General features: G+C 38.8%; 1 long non-coding RNA gene across 1 annotated transcript in view; it reads right to left on the bottom strand.

Moving 5' to 3' along the window:
- Positions 1 to 8,581, bottom strand: part of LOC118560893 — a 35,674-nt gene extending 27,093 nt beyond the window's left edge. The window contains exons 1-2 of the long non-coding RNA XR_004929674.1: positions 7,937 to 8,581; positions 7,643 to 7,794 (exon numbers count right to left, since the gene is read on the bottom strand). This is a non-coding gene — a long non-coding RNA (uncharacterized LOC118560893). The remainder of the gene's footprint in view (positions 1 to 7,642; positions 7,795 to 7,936) is intronic.
- Positions 8,582 to 16,235: the final 7,654 nt, after the last annotated feature.

The raw sequence follows: 16,235 nt of genomic DNA, 5'->3' as shown, positions 1-16,235 counted from the left end.
ACCGGGGAGTTGGAAGCACAGCCTTTTGACCAAGATGGCTTCTTTCAGTCCTCTTTCAAACCATTTGTTCCCCCTGTTCAAAATCTCGACATCAGTGTCATTAAAAGAGTGCCCTTTGTTCTTGAGGTGCAAGTGGACTGCTGAATCTTGTCCTGAGCTGCTGGCCCTCTTGTGCTGTGCCATGCATTTATGTAGCTGTTGTTTAGTTTCTCCAAGTCTGAGCAATCCTATCTGCATTGGACCGCATACACAACGGCGCTCAGCTGTGGTTTGGGTGTTCTGTCTTTGGGATGAACCAGTTTATGTCTGGAGGGTTATTAGGTTGGAAATGTACTGGTGTGTTGTGTTTGGAGAAAATTCTCGTGAGTTTTTCAGAAACTCCTGACACATACAGAATGACATTGTTTTTGTATCTCTCTGTTTTCTCTTCTGTGTCCGACGCTGTGTTTATTTTCTGCCTATTTTATTGGCAGCAAATAAAGTGGGCAGAAATCCTTTTGCTAGAAATGTCATAAAATGTGATACAAAATGCACCCCGCTTTTGGTCTGGCCTACATACAGTAGAACACATGAAATTGAACCCTTCAGTGAAACTAATAAATTAAAGTTTGTCTATCTCCACTGAACGAAGATTATACATTTTTTATGCATATGTTTTGCTAGCGATATTAGCAAAATGCATAGAACTGCAATATTTTTTTCTTAAATATTGATTTTTATGAACGTGAAAGTTCATGCACGTCGGCAACGTAACTGGCTGTGTCCTGGAACCGGCAAGCAACGTGACGTGACTGCTAATGTCTTTCTGAGATGCACTGAAATCTTCGGCAAAATTAATAAAGGAAAGGCTGTCTACCTTCCCTGAATGAAGCTTATAATATATTTTGTTTCATTTTTTTTATATTATACTAGAGATGTCATCAAAATGCATACAACTGCAAAATGTTTTGCTTAAATGTTGTTTTCATATGTATTGGAATCTCAGTGACACTTGGTGAAGTAGGTAGGAAACGTCACTTACTCTCGTCTTTCTGAGAAAATCTTTGGCAAAACTAATAAAGGAAAGGTTATTTACCTTCCCTGAACAAAGATTATGAAAATAATATCCATACTTCTTGCTATAAATGTAATCAAAATGAATTAAACGCAGTTGTTTTGTTTAAATGTTTACTTTTGCATGGGAAACGACAGCCATGCTCTTTTTTCTTTTCGTTTTTTTTTTTTTTTTGCTGGGGAAAACTTTATGGTCACGTGACCTGGTTGCAAGTCAATGTAAATGAATTGTCCTAATAAAGCATAAGCCTGACACGTGTTGAAGAGCCAAATTGTGACAATACTACCTTTCCCCCTGTGGACTAGCATGGATATTACATGTTTTTCAGTGAGGCTGGATGTCATAGAATGAGATGGTTAATGATCAACTTTAAGACTGAAAGAGCTTCACAAAATTTGGCACGATCCAGCCATGTGGAATGGACCTGATGTTTTTTGATTAGTATATTTAAGCATTAAGCAGCTCCGCTAAATAGGAAAATCCTTCTTTATTTTTTTACCATTTTGAATTTTAGTTGTCAAAGAAGTATGTTTTTATAAGGAAAACAGTATAGGTCCAGAGTAGTTTTTATTAAACATCTCCCTTATTAATTTTGTTTTCATATTATCTTCATTTAATGCCCTTGCAGCATATAAAAATAAAATCTCACAGATCTCCACTTGACAGACAGGCAGAAGAGCTCATTTAATCCAATCCAGCCATTACCATGTCTGCTAGAAAGGACTGCCTTGAACACGCACAGAAGAAACACTGCTTCATTATCCTCCTTCCCCAGTGACAAATCCTCCCTGAATGGAGGCGAATGTAAAAGTTTCCCTGGGACACTGCTCTATTTAGATATATACTGAAGTGCTGTCAGGGCAACGCGTGGCAGGTTTGGGGATCTGTGCTTAGCTTGGCAGCGCATTGAGCCATGTGGGGAGCTGCCGGGTTCTCCCTGCGGGTACCGGTGTGAGCGCGGCACAGGCAGCTGTCAGCAGAGAGGTGGCATTTCCTGGTCTGACGCTGACAGAGGCTGTCTGCAGGCAGCCAGAGCACAGCCAGACTGACACCCTGTTTATTCACAGATGACATACAGGCCGGGGATGGGTGTCGCCGGCATTTTGATTCACCTAGCAGTCTGAAGACTTCTATGAAATGCCGTGTGATGAAGTCTTTGTAGAAAAAAACATTAGCAGAATAAATGAGGAGTTCCAGTGTGTGGGCCCTATCAGTCGCACTAACTGGCTTTGCAATGACGAGCATGACACTAACATGCATGCACACATGCACACAAACAGTGGAGACAGTGAAAGAGCACATTTCATGAAATTGTAGCAACACACTGTGTGTGCGATCTTTCCCAGATTTGCTACAACCCTAACCCCCAAAAAGAAATGAAGTAGAACAAAAATTGTCTCTACAGATGCAGAAAATATTCCAAAATCACAAAATAACTGAAATAAAATGCCTACCTGCTAACACTGTCTGTCCAACAACTGTCAGTGTCAAACAACATCACGAGAGCAGCGAGTGTCAAGGTTTTAGTTTTTGTGAGATACAATTAGTGTAGGAGTTGATTTTCGTGTACATATATAGTTTATGTATTCATGAGCAGAACATGGTTTAAATGTCAGCTTGAGTTCATTGAGGCAGCTTATTTTCAAATTGAATAGTAAACCATGACGAAGGCAAGATCTACGATGTCAAAGTAAGTGTGGATATTTCAAAAGTGTAAATTCATTTTGAGTCAGCTTTTAACCAAAATTATGGTGAATGATGATAACAGTCTTTGTTTTTGTCAATCTTTTTGTTGACACCAAGAGAAAAAAGACATTCACCTAACACCATTTGATCCCTTTAAATGAGAAGTTTATGATATTGTTGATGCCAAAGTGTCAACTAGGAAATTGTAAAGATACTTCATGGTGGTTAAGAAAATATTCAAAGAAATCCTTAATTAGACACTCATCAAATGGGTGAATATAAGTATGGAAGATGTCAATGTTTTTCAGTTTAACTATTTTCTGATGGTATCATGGTAAATGGCCTGTACTTGCGCTTTTGTCAAGTTCGAGAACCCCAAAGCGCTTCACACTACATTCAGCCTTTCATCCATTCATTCACACATTCACATGCTGATAGTGATGATTTACATCGTAGCCACAGCTGCCCTGGGGCAGATTGACAGAAACAAGGCTGCTATACAATCGGCACCACCAGTCTCTCTGACCACCGACAGCAAGCAAAGCAGGTGAAGTGTCTTGCCAAAGGACACAAAAACTTAGATGGTTGGAGTGGGGGATCAAACCGGCAATCGCTGGTTACAGAGTGAACTCCTATTTCCTGCACAACCATTTATTGCCTCAATATTTTATTGACAACAAATTCCTACCTTATGTAATCCTGGCATATGAACAATCAACACAAATTAATCCACAAATGAAGTTCTACAGGAAGAAATTGGAATAGTATAGAAAATATATATCTATGCAAAGCATAAAAAGCCCCAGAAATAAGTTGTAATCAGTCAGTATTAAAGCATTCTTGCTGCTGTGTATAAATCAATATCAGCTGGTTTAATATTAACTGATGGCCTGTAGAAAGGTTTCTCATAAAGGTGTTGTTTAGAATTACCCAAGATTCAGTGCTGGGCCCAGTGTTATTTATTTTGAGCATAATTTAGATTTACAAGGCTTCAAAATGTTACATGTTTTGCTTGTTTTGTAAAAAAAACCCTCATAGAACCCGTAACTTTACTAAAATAATCAAAGTCTATGATAAATGTCTGAAGTTTGTGAGACCCTGTCAGATCTTTAAGGGGGTTGATGTAGAAACAGTGTTGCCTCATACAACAATCTATTTATTAAATCATATAGAAATTATCCTCTCAATAATTAATATTATTCCATAAAAATGAATATTTTTATGGAATAAGTCTAATTTGTTATTTTATCCTATCACATATGGCACACTGGTTGTGATGCAACCACAGAAATCAGTCATAATCCATCTTATTCCACTTAATAAGAAGTTGAGCAAGGCAGAACACCTATCAGTTCCAGAAAAAGTTACAAATCCAAACTAAAAATCTAAAATGTAAAAACAAATACATTCAGAAAAAGACATCCCTAAAACAAGATCCGAAGCGGTACTCTGTTGATGCATGTAAACCTCTTCATCAGGTCAAATATTGTACTGGGACACAATGCGTGAAAGTGTTTGGGATGAAAAGGTTAACAGCCGGAGCTGAGGTCTCTCCTTCTGTCATTTTCATCTGACTTGCATGCGAGCTAAGACGACAGATAGATGATACATTTTGCAATGCCTCAAACACTATTTTTAGAAGAAGGGTCCTACTCACTCATGCAGTGCCCAAGTCCAACACTGTAACACAATTGTATTTAATACTTCATCCACATAAATGTATATTGTGTTTGCAGTAAAAAACTTAGGGGAATCAATAAGAAAAACCATAACTGGCAAATGTTTTTCAGACATGTTTTAAAAAAAAAAACAGTATGTAATTTTGAATTAGTCCACATGTAGGAACTTCTAGATCAGAAATTCTGGCCTTTTGGTGATAAAAAAACAAAAAAACATTTTGTTTCCTGTTTTTTTATCTGCTAAGCATGTGTTCATTATTGGCATTCCCTTATATGTTGCTGTCTAATACAACAGACCTTTTTAGAAATTGCAATTGTTAGTGTTAAAATATGCTAATTCCAGCAATGTTATATAAAAACAAAAAAGACAATTCTAGCCCCCACACAGAGTACTTGATGTGTCAACTATTGATTCTACATGGATGCCATGTATGGAATGTACTTAGTTATCTCAGAACAAGGACATCGACACTAAATGTTTCCTTGTTCTCTTACTTTACTGAATCTGTCTGTTGTTCTAATACAGTTGAATTTACTTTTTTTGTAGTGCATTTGGAAATCATGTGTTGTGAATTAGTGCCTTACACAAATAAATTGAATGGAATTAAGGGAGATAAAGAAATAAGGAAAGACAAAGATGCATCTAAACTTTTAGTGTATTTGAAAGTCACTGTTAACCTCAGAAAAGTTCTAGGAGACAGAAGGAAAGAGCTAACAGCTCTGACAGGTGAAACAGGAATGGTGTGCTATGGAAATAGCTTTGCTGTCACAGATGTCACATTTATTGTTGATGCTACAGAGAAAATAACAATTATGTTAAGCATTAATAATAATACTATTAGGTTTTATCAACTAGCACCCTTCAAACACATAAAGACTTAGAACAAAAGACATAAATAAAGCAACACAGTGATGGAACATTACAAATTACGTTTACTAGCATCACTGTAACTGATATTTCTGTATTTCTATTTATTTATTTATTTATTTATTTTTTATTATTTTTTCACCTTGAGTGCAGACATTTCATTCAATTAGAATATCGGGTATTGAATTATATTAAATGTTAATTTATTAAAAAATGTACATGGTGAAACACATTAAGTAGATTAATTCCACTCATATTTCTAAGCCTGTTTCCTTCAATGATGATGTTCTGGTTACAGCTTAATAGAAATACAACATTTAACATTAGAATATTACATCAGACCAATAAAAACATTCTTAGTACAGAAATGCAGGCTTAATAAAATACCTGCTTAAAGGCTGTTATTTTCAAAAGTTACTTTTACCCAGACAAATGAGTCTCATTATGACGCATATTTTGATTTATTGAATATGACTGTACATTCTTTCTAGTTTAAATAGTGTAATATTTCCATGTTGAATTACATCATACAGTGGACCACATGCTGTGCTAAAACATGTGTTTGAAAACGTATTACCTTTCAAGGGAGAATCCAAAAGCCTGTTAGCCTGCTAATTGTTAAATGTCAAATTCTATCACATTCTGCTGCAGCAGAAGTAAAATTACATCAGTCTGACTACTAGATAGAAAAAGTATCTGCCAGGTTATTTGAAAATGTAATGTCCTTGTTGCATTTATCAAAGGACATATTTGTTACTTCGATTGGCCATGTGGAGACATTGTGTCATTAATGGAGTCAAATGGGCAAGGTTATTTTGACCTGTAAAGCAGAAAAGTAGATTTGAAAGCAGGTATACTGGTCCCAGGTTTACAAAGCCTAGGTCAGAGAGTGCCAGAAACATGTAATTAATCTGAATAACTCTGTTTGCCAGTTAACTGCGACACACGGTGAGCACAAAATGCACATGCAAGGCATGGCTATAAATAAAGGCAGCTCATAGAGCCAAGAAGCTCTGGCATATGGTTTGCAGGGGACACGCATATGAGAAAGGTTACAAGCAGCCACCAGTCCATTTGTCTTGTTTGGATGCAAACTACTTGATTCCCTAAATGAGTGGTGAGAAATCCTGTGACATCAGCAGTTCATCACAGCCAGTTCACCATTATAAATCAATTGAACTTCTGACACTTGAACTTTATTCTGAGCACACTGTAAAGGCCACAGGCACAGGTCCACGCTATTAGCAGGAAGCTGATCCATTGCATGTACATTCAGGTCACAAAGCAGGGCACAGCATACACAGTGCATGCATCTCCTGAAAAGTAACTTCCAGTAGTAGCCTTGAGTTCTGTGTCCTTTACATCTTCATCAAGCTTTAATTTTTGCTTGTTCCTAATGTTCTCTGCTTTAAACAGCAGGTTTCATTTGATGTTTTGGTAAATGTTTTATAAAAATAGCTCTGATGGGATAAAAGTCTGCGAACATGTTTTTTAAAATCTTTAAAAATATTCTGAATTGAGTTTAGATATGGACTTTGATTGGGCCATTTTTACACATGAATATACTCTGATCTAAACCATCCCACTGTACCCATCAAGGAATTTTCATCCTGCTTCCCTCTGGCAAGAGTTTCAACAGTTTCAAATGCAGAACAACCTTATTCCACAACAGCTTCATTCCACTCGTCATAAGACTGCTAAACTCTCAATAATCCCCCCATACATACAAAACTAGTCACTTTACATGGATACTGTGAATTCTATTCCACTGAGCAACTTCACTATCTGCACCATCATATGGTCCATTCATTGGTCATTCATTCATCCTCCCCACTGCATGATGTTGCCACCACCATTCCCTGGGTGTTGGGGTGAAAAGGGGGAAGAATACATATGCAAACAAATGTTAGTATTTTATTTATGAAATACAGAAAACCATGTGTCATTTTCTTTGATTTCTTTGATCTATATAACATAAAATGGTCACTAATCAAAAAAGAAATGGAAAGCTCACAATGATCACTGCAGAACACAGCCCAAACACAAAGATCCACAAGTCATGATTGCTTTTTTCAAAAGATTTTCTTATTTACGTGAAACAAAAGAACATGACAAAAGTGAAGCTTTGAAAGATCTCAACATGTGTAATTAATCTCTTGTTAGTTTTGTCGTCTAAATATTAAGTGTAAGAGCTGAATGTAATCTGTATTGACGTTATTAGGATTCATGTTTGTGTTAAACAAGTTTTGATCTTACCTAACTCACAGAAGGATCTACAAAAGAAATACTTGTCTCTTTCCATGCATTGCGATGTTTTTATGTGTTGGGAATAGGCCCATCTGCAACAAGACTCACCAGCAGATGATTGACAGTCTTCTCTTTCACTCGGTCATCAACACAGACCCACCTGACAAGACATGAACCCAAGTGCTAAAGGCCTGCACTGACAACCTGGGGTTCACAGCAGCTGCTGTTAAAGGTTCATTGAAGAAGGGAAGGGATGAACTCTGTGGACGGAAAGAAGCAAAAAATAGAAAAACGAAAAATATCTCTGACTTCTATATAAATACAGATCATGTTCAAGAAAAACGTGGTAGCATTTGTATAATGACATGAAATTGGAATTAATGAGTGCTTGTTTTAACAAACCTGCTGTTATTGTGTCTTTTTGTTCACACTCATAGGGTACGCCAATGTCTCTTGATGCATCAGTGATGTGGTCATGGAGGGGTGGGATGGGGGGGTGCTGTAGCAGCTTTTTGGGCTGAGTTGTAAAGCCTTGTCCCCAGCTCTTACAGCCTTTATGTGGCTCAGACAATAGGCAGACCTCCCAGCAATGCAGCTGTGCCTGGCCCTCCATGCAGAACCACTCATCCGTACACTGTAAAACATCACTGTTGTCAAATTGAGTCATCCAGTGTTTGTATCTGTTGTTTGGTCAACATGAATTCTCTCATCTGACAAATGGAAATGTGGTTCCTTGAAGAATTTCTGGTTCCTATGTATACAATCCTAAACAAGACAAAATTAAAAGTGAAAACATGTTGTTCTTTTCCTGTCAATTCTAAAAGCAAAGATAGCAGCTGGTGAGCGGTTCTTGAAAAAGAAAATAGTGGACATCTATGCCTGTACATATATATTTCTAGAATGAGTTACCATGATGATGGACCCAGGTAAGAAGTGAACCAGCTCTGTGATACTGAAAATCCTGAACTAAGCCTGAGATTATCTTGATAAACCACTAATACTGCTTCATAGATCAGGAGTCAATCTGTAGAGTGAAAAAGGTTTTAATCTGAAATGTTAATGTAGAAATTTCTTGTATTCACATGTTGCCATATGCCTGTGAGAAAGGATAACACTTGGCTGTTTAGCGTTGGCTGTTTAGCGTTGTCAGTATGTGTTCCAAGGTGAACATATGAAAAGAATAAATTTAATGTGGAAACATTATCTTGTTATCAATTAAACAGTATCTGTTGTATTTTTTTTCATATGAGCTAGTGGAAATCTTCTATGAAATTCAAAATTTTTATTGCCACATTTTACCTGAAGTGGTCGATTTCTTAAACAAGACAACCTATCTGTATTTCTTTATCATAACTTTAACTGATTGTAAACCAACACTTCTAAATAATAAATATATTTAAACTTTTCTGAAGTATTTTTACAGTGTAGCCACCTCGGCTCATGTACTTGGGAAAGTTCACTGTGATTCAATTGTCACTCATGAGTGGCCAAAAGCTCAGTGAAAGGCATTGTGCTGACTGAGTGGTGAGCATTTCTGAGGCCCAGGCGGGTGGGGAAGAAAAGCCTTTGTTTGGGGCTTCCCACTCCACCGGCCTCCTTTTGGGCTCTCTGGAAATGGGGCCACAGTAAACAAACAATACGTTCTAATGAATGGATAATGATGAACACGTTTACTGGGTGAAAAAATTAGCAGTTGATTTACTCAGCAAACAGAAAGATGCTCAGAAAAAGCTGTTTAAATCTGTTCTTGTAAAGCACCTGAAGGAAAAACGGTCTCAGTATGAGCTCAGTAAAAACAGTTTGTGTTGTGTTTTTTCCCCATCTATAAAAATAGAATTTATTTTAAAACCTAGATCAGACATTCAAACACAGAAGTCAACTTTTTGACCATAATAAGACCACTATCATGTATTATTAATTGAAAGGATTTGGCTCTTCTGAAATCGATATATTGACTTTAACAAGAATGTTTACTTTATTTTGATAAGAATATTTCATCTTTGCTGCAACAGCCTTGCAACCTAAACCCACCTATGCTGTCAAACACTTTCTGTTGTATATGTTGAGAATGTTACTTTCTTCTCTGTTTCAGTACGATGGATTAAAACAACAGGCAGGAATAAGCAAAGGGAGGACCCTTTAGACTATGTGACTTGGATCTCATTGTTCCAAACTCTGCACACTGGGAGATTGAAGCTTTATGGCACAGCGGAAGAGAGGCAGGGAACAACAGGCCACGCACAAATCTCTTTCCTCACTTCACAGGGGCCTCTGCCTTCTATTCCCATGTCAGAAAAGCATGGAGCTCAGGGGGCAGCCCATCAAACTCACTTAACTCAGGAGAGCTCCTCTCAGATAGGTAGGAGGTAATATTCTCTACGGGACCATTAAACACAAGCACCACAGAGAGTACTTGTTCCAAGGCTGGAGGACTAACTCTGCTTTTTTTTTAAATCTCTTTCCTTTGATTCTTCACAAGTAATCACCCACGATATTTTAAAACAATATCATTCAAGAACAGCTCTGGCATTTTATATGCAATATGCTTTATGAGCCATCTAAGATTTCAAGCACATCTTTAATAATCCTAGAAGTGCACTTACCTAACCCTAAGATTTTAAGGCACTCTGGCCTCAGGATTCTGTGGCAGAATGTTGTCAAATATATTTGGATCATGTTTACATTAATGTGTTTATTATTATTATTCACTTTAAACTGAATTATGAATTTACTATCAGGGTCTACTTTATTTGTTTGTTGTTTTTTAATCACATATTAGGTAGATATTTGGCTTGCTGCTTCACATCAGATCCTTTGTTTTATAAAAATCATCTCATACACTCACTGGCCACTTTATTAGGTACACTTAGCTAATCCTGGGTTGAGCCCCCTTTTGACTTTAGAGATGTCTAAATCTTTTGTTGGGAGGAATCAACAAGGTGTCAGAGGCATTCCAAGATTTTGGTCTGGTTTTTACCATGTTCTTAAAGGCAATGACAAAGCAAGTTATTGTTTGTCAAATATAAACTTTAGTTTATATTTGAGCCAATTGTCTGTTGACACAAATCTTTCCACAGACTATCAAACACTGGGGAAAAATGTCTGACCTTTTAAGCATATGGCTCAATTAAAAATACACGAAATAACTAAGTTAGGTTTTTATGTGAGATTTTAGCTTACTTCATAATTGCTGGTGTTTCTTTTTCTTGATGAGTCAATCTGTCATCTGACATTTGTCAATATCGTTGTTGTTTCTACACAGGCTGTTTGAGCAGTTGCTTGTGTTTTTCCCCCACCTTCTATAAAACACTTATGTGAACTGGTTTTACAACACAGACTTTTTTTTTCTTCTAGGCTAAGAAACAGTTGACAGTTAACGCCTTCATCTTAGGACCATTCATGGCTGATTCATGGTCTCAAACGTATTCGTATTTGTACTTACAAACATTAACATAGTGAGGTCATGGTACCATGGTATGCCTAGATCATTGTTCAGTACCTTAGTTTCTGGGTCACAGCTCTGTATGGCTACAGTCCAGTGAAAAGAAACATGCAAAAGGCTAGATCTCGTTTTCACTCATTTTCTGGTAAAAATAGCCCCACAGAGACAGGCTGAAAAGTGAACTAACCTAAAGCCAGTTTCACACAATGCATGCATCATGTGTTTAAGACAAAATCTTCTTTTAATCTCTTATCATTCAGTGTAACATAAGTTGATTTAGCACTTTCACAACTAAATACTGCTATTTCTACTAATGTCTGATGACGTTAGTAGAAGTAGCAGTAGGGCTTCGACAACGGTTGCCCTTCACCACCATCTTCTCCCACTTCCACATCCAACTCTGATTATAAGCACAAAAAACTTTGCCGCCTAAGGTCCACTTATTTTGGGACTGACATCTCTGACAACTGTACTACAAAAATAAATTATACAGTTTGGTATTTTCATCACACAGTGTCACTTAAACTACAATTCAGATTTTATATTGTTGAGCTCGTACAGTGGGTATGTTAAAGTCCCACACAATTCTGAAATTGCCTAGTGGAGTTAAGACAACAGATTTTCTACAACATAGAGTTTATTTGAAATTATTTTTGGTTTGAGCCAGTCTGCTACAGACCACATGTTGCACAAAAAGTAGGGTCAAGTACAAACTTAGGGATATCTTTGTGCATAATAAACAATATAAAATATGAAATGAAGATACAACTGTTTTTCACTCACTCACATGATGTGACACTGCTGGGACACTAGGTGGTGCTAGTTAAGGGGCTGGTAGCATTTTTTGATATCTGGGAGGTATAAAACTCAATCAGGTGTTCCACATGTGTCAGTGTACGCCCATTGAGCTCATCATTCATCTACCATTCTTTCCTCATGCTTGCTGTGGATTATCCAAAGCTTTTCAACCACATTTTCATAATGTTTAGTCTTTAAGTCTTTTCAATGAAACTTTGCATGTGAGGCTGTGTCTCCTGCATGTCTCTAGATCTGCTGTGGACTGCTTAAAATAACTTCATCTACTCGTTTCTTATTAGAGCATTAACAAAAAGCTGTAAAAGCATGTGTTTCAGTACTCTTCTAAATAAGAGTGGTACATCCCCTGTAATAATCATGTTCATGTACTTCCGAGTGACATATTGTATGTACCATTATGTGTCAGTACATATACATGTTACTGTACACTCCTGAGCAGACCTTTTCATCTTATCCACCCTCAAAATATTGGACTAGACTTATAAAACTGTCTGTCTCTTCTTATAATGCTTTTTTCACTGTAATTATGGATATTTGCTAAGTTTTTTTGTGTCGATAAAGACGGATAAATATGCTGTCTTGGTCTCTCACTGTCTCGTTTTCTTTAGCTTCTACACAGAAACACACACACAGCATGCATGCACGCATGCATGCACACCACACACACACACACACAAACATACACACCTCCTGTGCTGACTTCAAAAGGTGCTTTGATCAAAAATCTGGCACTCAGCTCTCCTGGATTCTTATTTTTGGGTGTATTATGTCCTTTAGGTCTTTGTCTTTTATCAGGTTATTAGCATCAAATCCATGGAGCTGTGTAGGCAATATGTTTGTATTGTTGTATTTAAGACATTGTCTTGTGCCAGCTGCCCACCCTCCGTGGGAGTACAGAGGTTCAAAATAATGCCTCATATTTCGAGGCAGAGATAAAATGATAGCACTAATGTCTAATAACTGAAAACCAAACTATATCAAAGTGGAAAAATGAAGGCTGGCAAAAGAAATTGGAAATTTATATTTCACAAAAATGTCAGACCCTGATTATTTTATAGCTGACAGTGACATGAATATAATGTTATGTAAGGGTCAGCAATACCCATATACCCCTGAGTCTAATCTTCTGCATTATGTTACATGTGCCTTTGTTTTCCAGTGTTATCCAATTTATACAAGATAAAAAAGGTAGTGAGCAGGGCTAGGGTAGTGAGGATAGCTTTTGGGATACTATTCACATAAATGCACACAGTATCACAGAAACAAATTAATTTACCTGAGTTTCTTCCCAAAGGAATGAATTATGAAGGCATTTATAAGTGTCCCATATATTGCGGTATTTATTCTCAGTTTATGGCTGACAGACGCTGGAGCGAGAAAGCCAATTTGAAACCTGTAAAAAGCATGCTTTATTGCGCTTGTGAAGCTCACAGAGTTCCAGTTGGGTCACAAATGACTCCCCGAGGGCCTGCTTCCACAGCCATTCATAGATCCTTTATTTCCATAAGATATTTCTTTTCAAAAACACTGCCTGGGCTGTACAACATGTTTATAAACATGATTAATCACTGTCAAAGATTTTTTTACCCCATGAGAAACTGAGGAATAAAATATATAGTTTAAGGACTGGAATAGATAGGATACCTAGAATATATATATACAAGAGTATACCTGTGTTATTTTTCGGGACTTACAAAATACGGGACAGCTTCACCGGGTGGGGGTGGAGATGGTGAGGGGTGTGTGGTGGGGGGTGGAGATTGAAGCTTAATTTGTTGGAGGTTCAAAAACAAAGCTGTGCTTTCTACTTCAAAGTGACACTTTTATTACCTCCCAGGTCTGGGGGCTGAATACCCCACTGGGGTGCCAGTACTTACAAACATTGTAAGTACTGGATTCTGTGAGCCTTCTGTCATATGGGGGCTGAATACCCCGCTGGGGTGCCGGTACCTGGACCTGGGAGTATAGGATGTGTGTGGTGAGTGCGAGTTTTTGTACAGCTTCCCCTTTTCTTTTTTTGTGTGTGGTTAAGAGCATTTCCATGTGGGGGCACTGGCGTGGGAACATGTGAAGGTAAATGTGTAACTGGTTTTGTGTTTGTCTGGTTGGGTTTTGGACTGGCCCCTCTCCTGGGGTATCTCAGGTCTCCTCTAAGTGTGGAACCCAAACTCCTCTCCGGCTCCCATTCGTTGGCTGGCACCTTGACCTGCTGGTGCCTTGGTGGTCCTCAGTGCCTGGGGATAGGGGCCTGTGTGTGTGCTGACTCTTGGTGGCTGCATTGTGGGGTTTGGGCCTCCATGGCTCTGTTTTGGCTCTGTTGGGGTGTCCCTGGGCCTCGGGATTCTGGGCCCATGCCTGGATCCACTCTGGTGTAGCTGGCTGCTGATAGAGCCCGCAGGCTCATCACTGCAGCTCCTGGGGGCTTAGGTACTGTGGCTGCTGGGAGGGGGGGGGGGGGGGGGTTCCATGGGGCTCTCCTCTGCTGTTCTCTGGGATGGAGGAGGAAGCTATCCCTGTGTTGGTCCCTTTTGGGCTCCTTTGCTCTGGGGGCCCTTTTGGGCTTTTGGTCTCCTGAGTGTTTGCCTCGATGCTCTGGGGGGTGAGTCTTTGGCTCCTCACAACCACGATTGAGTATTTGTCTCGTGTATAAACCTTGCATATGCAAACGCACTCTCACAAACACCTTCAAGTGCTTGCATCCAGGTTCTTACAGTTTCACTTCTATGCAGATAAATCCTATAAATAGTTTTGGCTGTCACTATATACATCTTTTATTTAATAATACTTATACCCCCGAACAGTCGCAGACCCCAGAGCCCCCTGGTGGAGAACCCATGCAGATTGGAGGCCCACGTCTATCCGCCGCTGAAATAGTGAGACGTCTCCAAGCCTGTGACTGCCTTTACTGTGGCAAGCCTGGCCACAGAGTAGTCAGCTGCCCACCCTCCGTGGGAGTACAGAGGTTTAAAAGACTGAGGTCATTAGAAATGGGGATTCTAATGAGCAAAAATTAGTTTCCCCAACCTTCTTCAAGTCGTTTTCAGTTTGAAGTTAAACTGTGTCCTGACTCTGTTTCCCATTCCCTAACTGCTTTGATTGACTCTTGGGCTGAAGACAATCTTATTGATGTTGAATTGGCAAAGCGGTTAAACATTCCTATTGAACCTCTCAACCCTCCGTTGTTTGCTAATGGTTTAAACGGCAAACTATTTTTTCATGTCACCCACCAAACGGTCCCTATTTTGGCAGTTAATTCAGGTAACCACCGTGAGTTAATCCGATTTAAGATCATTCCCAACTCCAAATTCAGTATTGTGTTGGGATATTCCTGGTTGAGCCTTTATAACCCACATATTGATTGGTCCACAGGGAGGATAATTCTCTGAACTAGTTCATGTTTGTCTACCTAGACGACATACTAATTTTCTCTATAACCAAAGAAGAGCATCTTAGTCATGTCACCCAAGTCCTCCAACGCCTGCTAGAAAAATTTGTCAAAGCTGAGGACTCCCACGTCCCTCTAGGGGCGGTGGGAGTCCTCAGGTTTCACCAATGATAAAACCTTCCTAGGTTTTATCATCGGTAAAGGACAGATAAGATCAGACCCAGCTGTCAGGTTCAAACATCTAAAATACTCATTAAACAACACAAGGATTATAGACAACAGGGAAGTTAGTTATAAATCTTGCAAGGAGAGCACACAGGAACACACTCTCAGGCATGTGTCTCTTATCACTCTGAAGTGCATCCGTGCCTCCCCTTACTTTTTATTTTCCCAGGGAAGCAAACTGCAATTATGACCTTCAACTTCACAAACTAGCAGTTCAGTTACACAGAACAATTGAGCATTCAGTTCTCATTGAAAGGAGTTGCCCCATATGGCGAGGTGCAATTCCTCACAGTTGCAGATAGTGCTGCAAAACAACTTTATATCATGAGACTTTTTCTCTTCACAAAACCTTACTCTGTCACATAGGAGAGAAAGATTAGTTATCTGAAAGACACTTTAATATCTGAATAAACTCAAATCTTAAAACCTTTTTAATAGTAATGAGTAAATACATGATAAATATGATGAATATGGAAAATAAAATAAAACATATAGCGAATAGTAAAAACAAATTTTAACATCAGCCAAGACCAAAGCAGTGGTGGAATGGCCAGAACCCAGAACCAGGAAGCATCTTCAGCGTTTCCTGGGTTTTGCTTATTTCTATCGTAAGTTTATCAAGAACTATAGTCTTGTGGACCTGTCCAGGGTGTACCCCACCTCTTGCCCAGTGAACGCTGGAGATAGGCACCAGCACCCCGCGACCCCATGAGGAATAAAGCGAATCAGAAAATGGATGGATGGATAAAGTCTTGTGGCCCAACCACTAACCAGACTCACGCCCGTTAAGCAACCTTCTGTGTGGTCACCTGAGGCAGCGGCAGCCTTCGTAG

This window comes from Fundulus heteroclitus, unplaced genomic scaffold (assembly GCF_011125445.2).
Source record: "Fundulus heteroclitus isolate FHET01 unplaced genomic scaffold, MU-UCD_Fhet_4.1 scaffold_506, whole genome shotgun sequence".
In the NCBI taxonomy this organism is placed as follows: domain Eukaryota; kingdom Metazoa; phylum Chordata; class Actinopteri; order Cyprinodontiformes; family Fundulidae; genus Fundulus; species Fundulus heteroclitus.
This window is presented reverse-complemented; position numbering and strand designations above follow the sequence as displayed.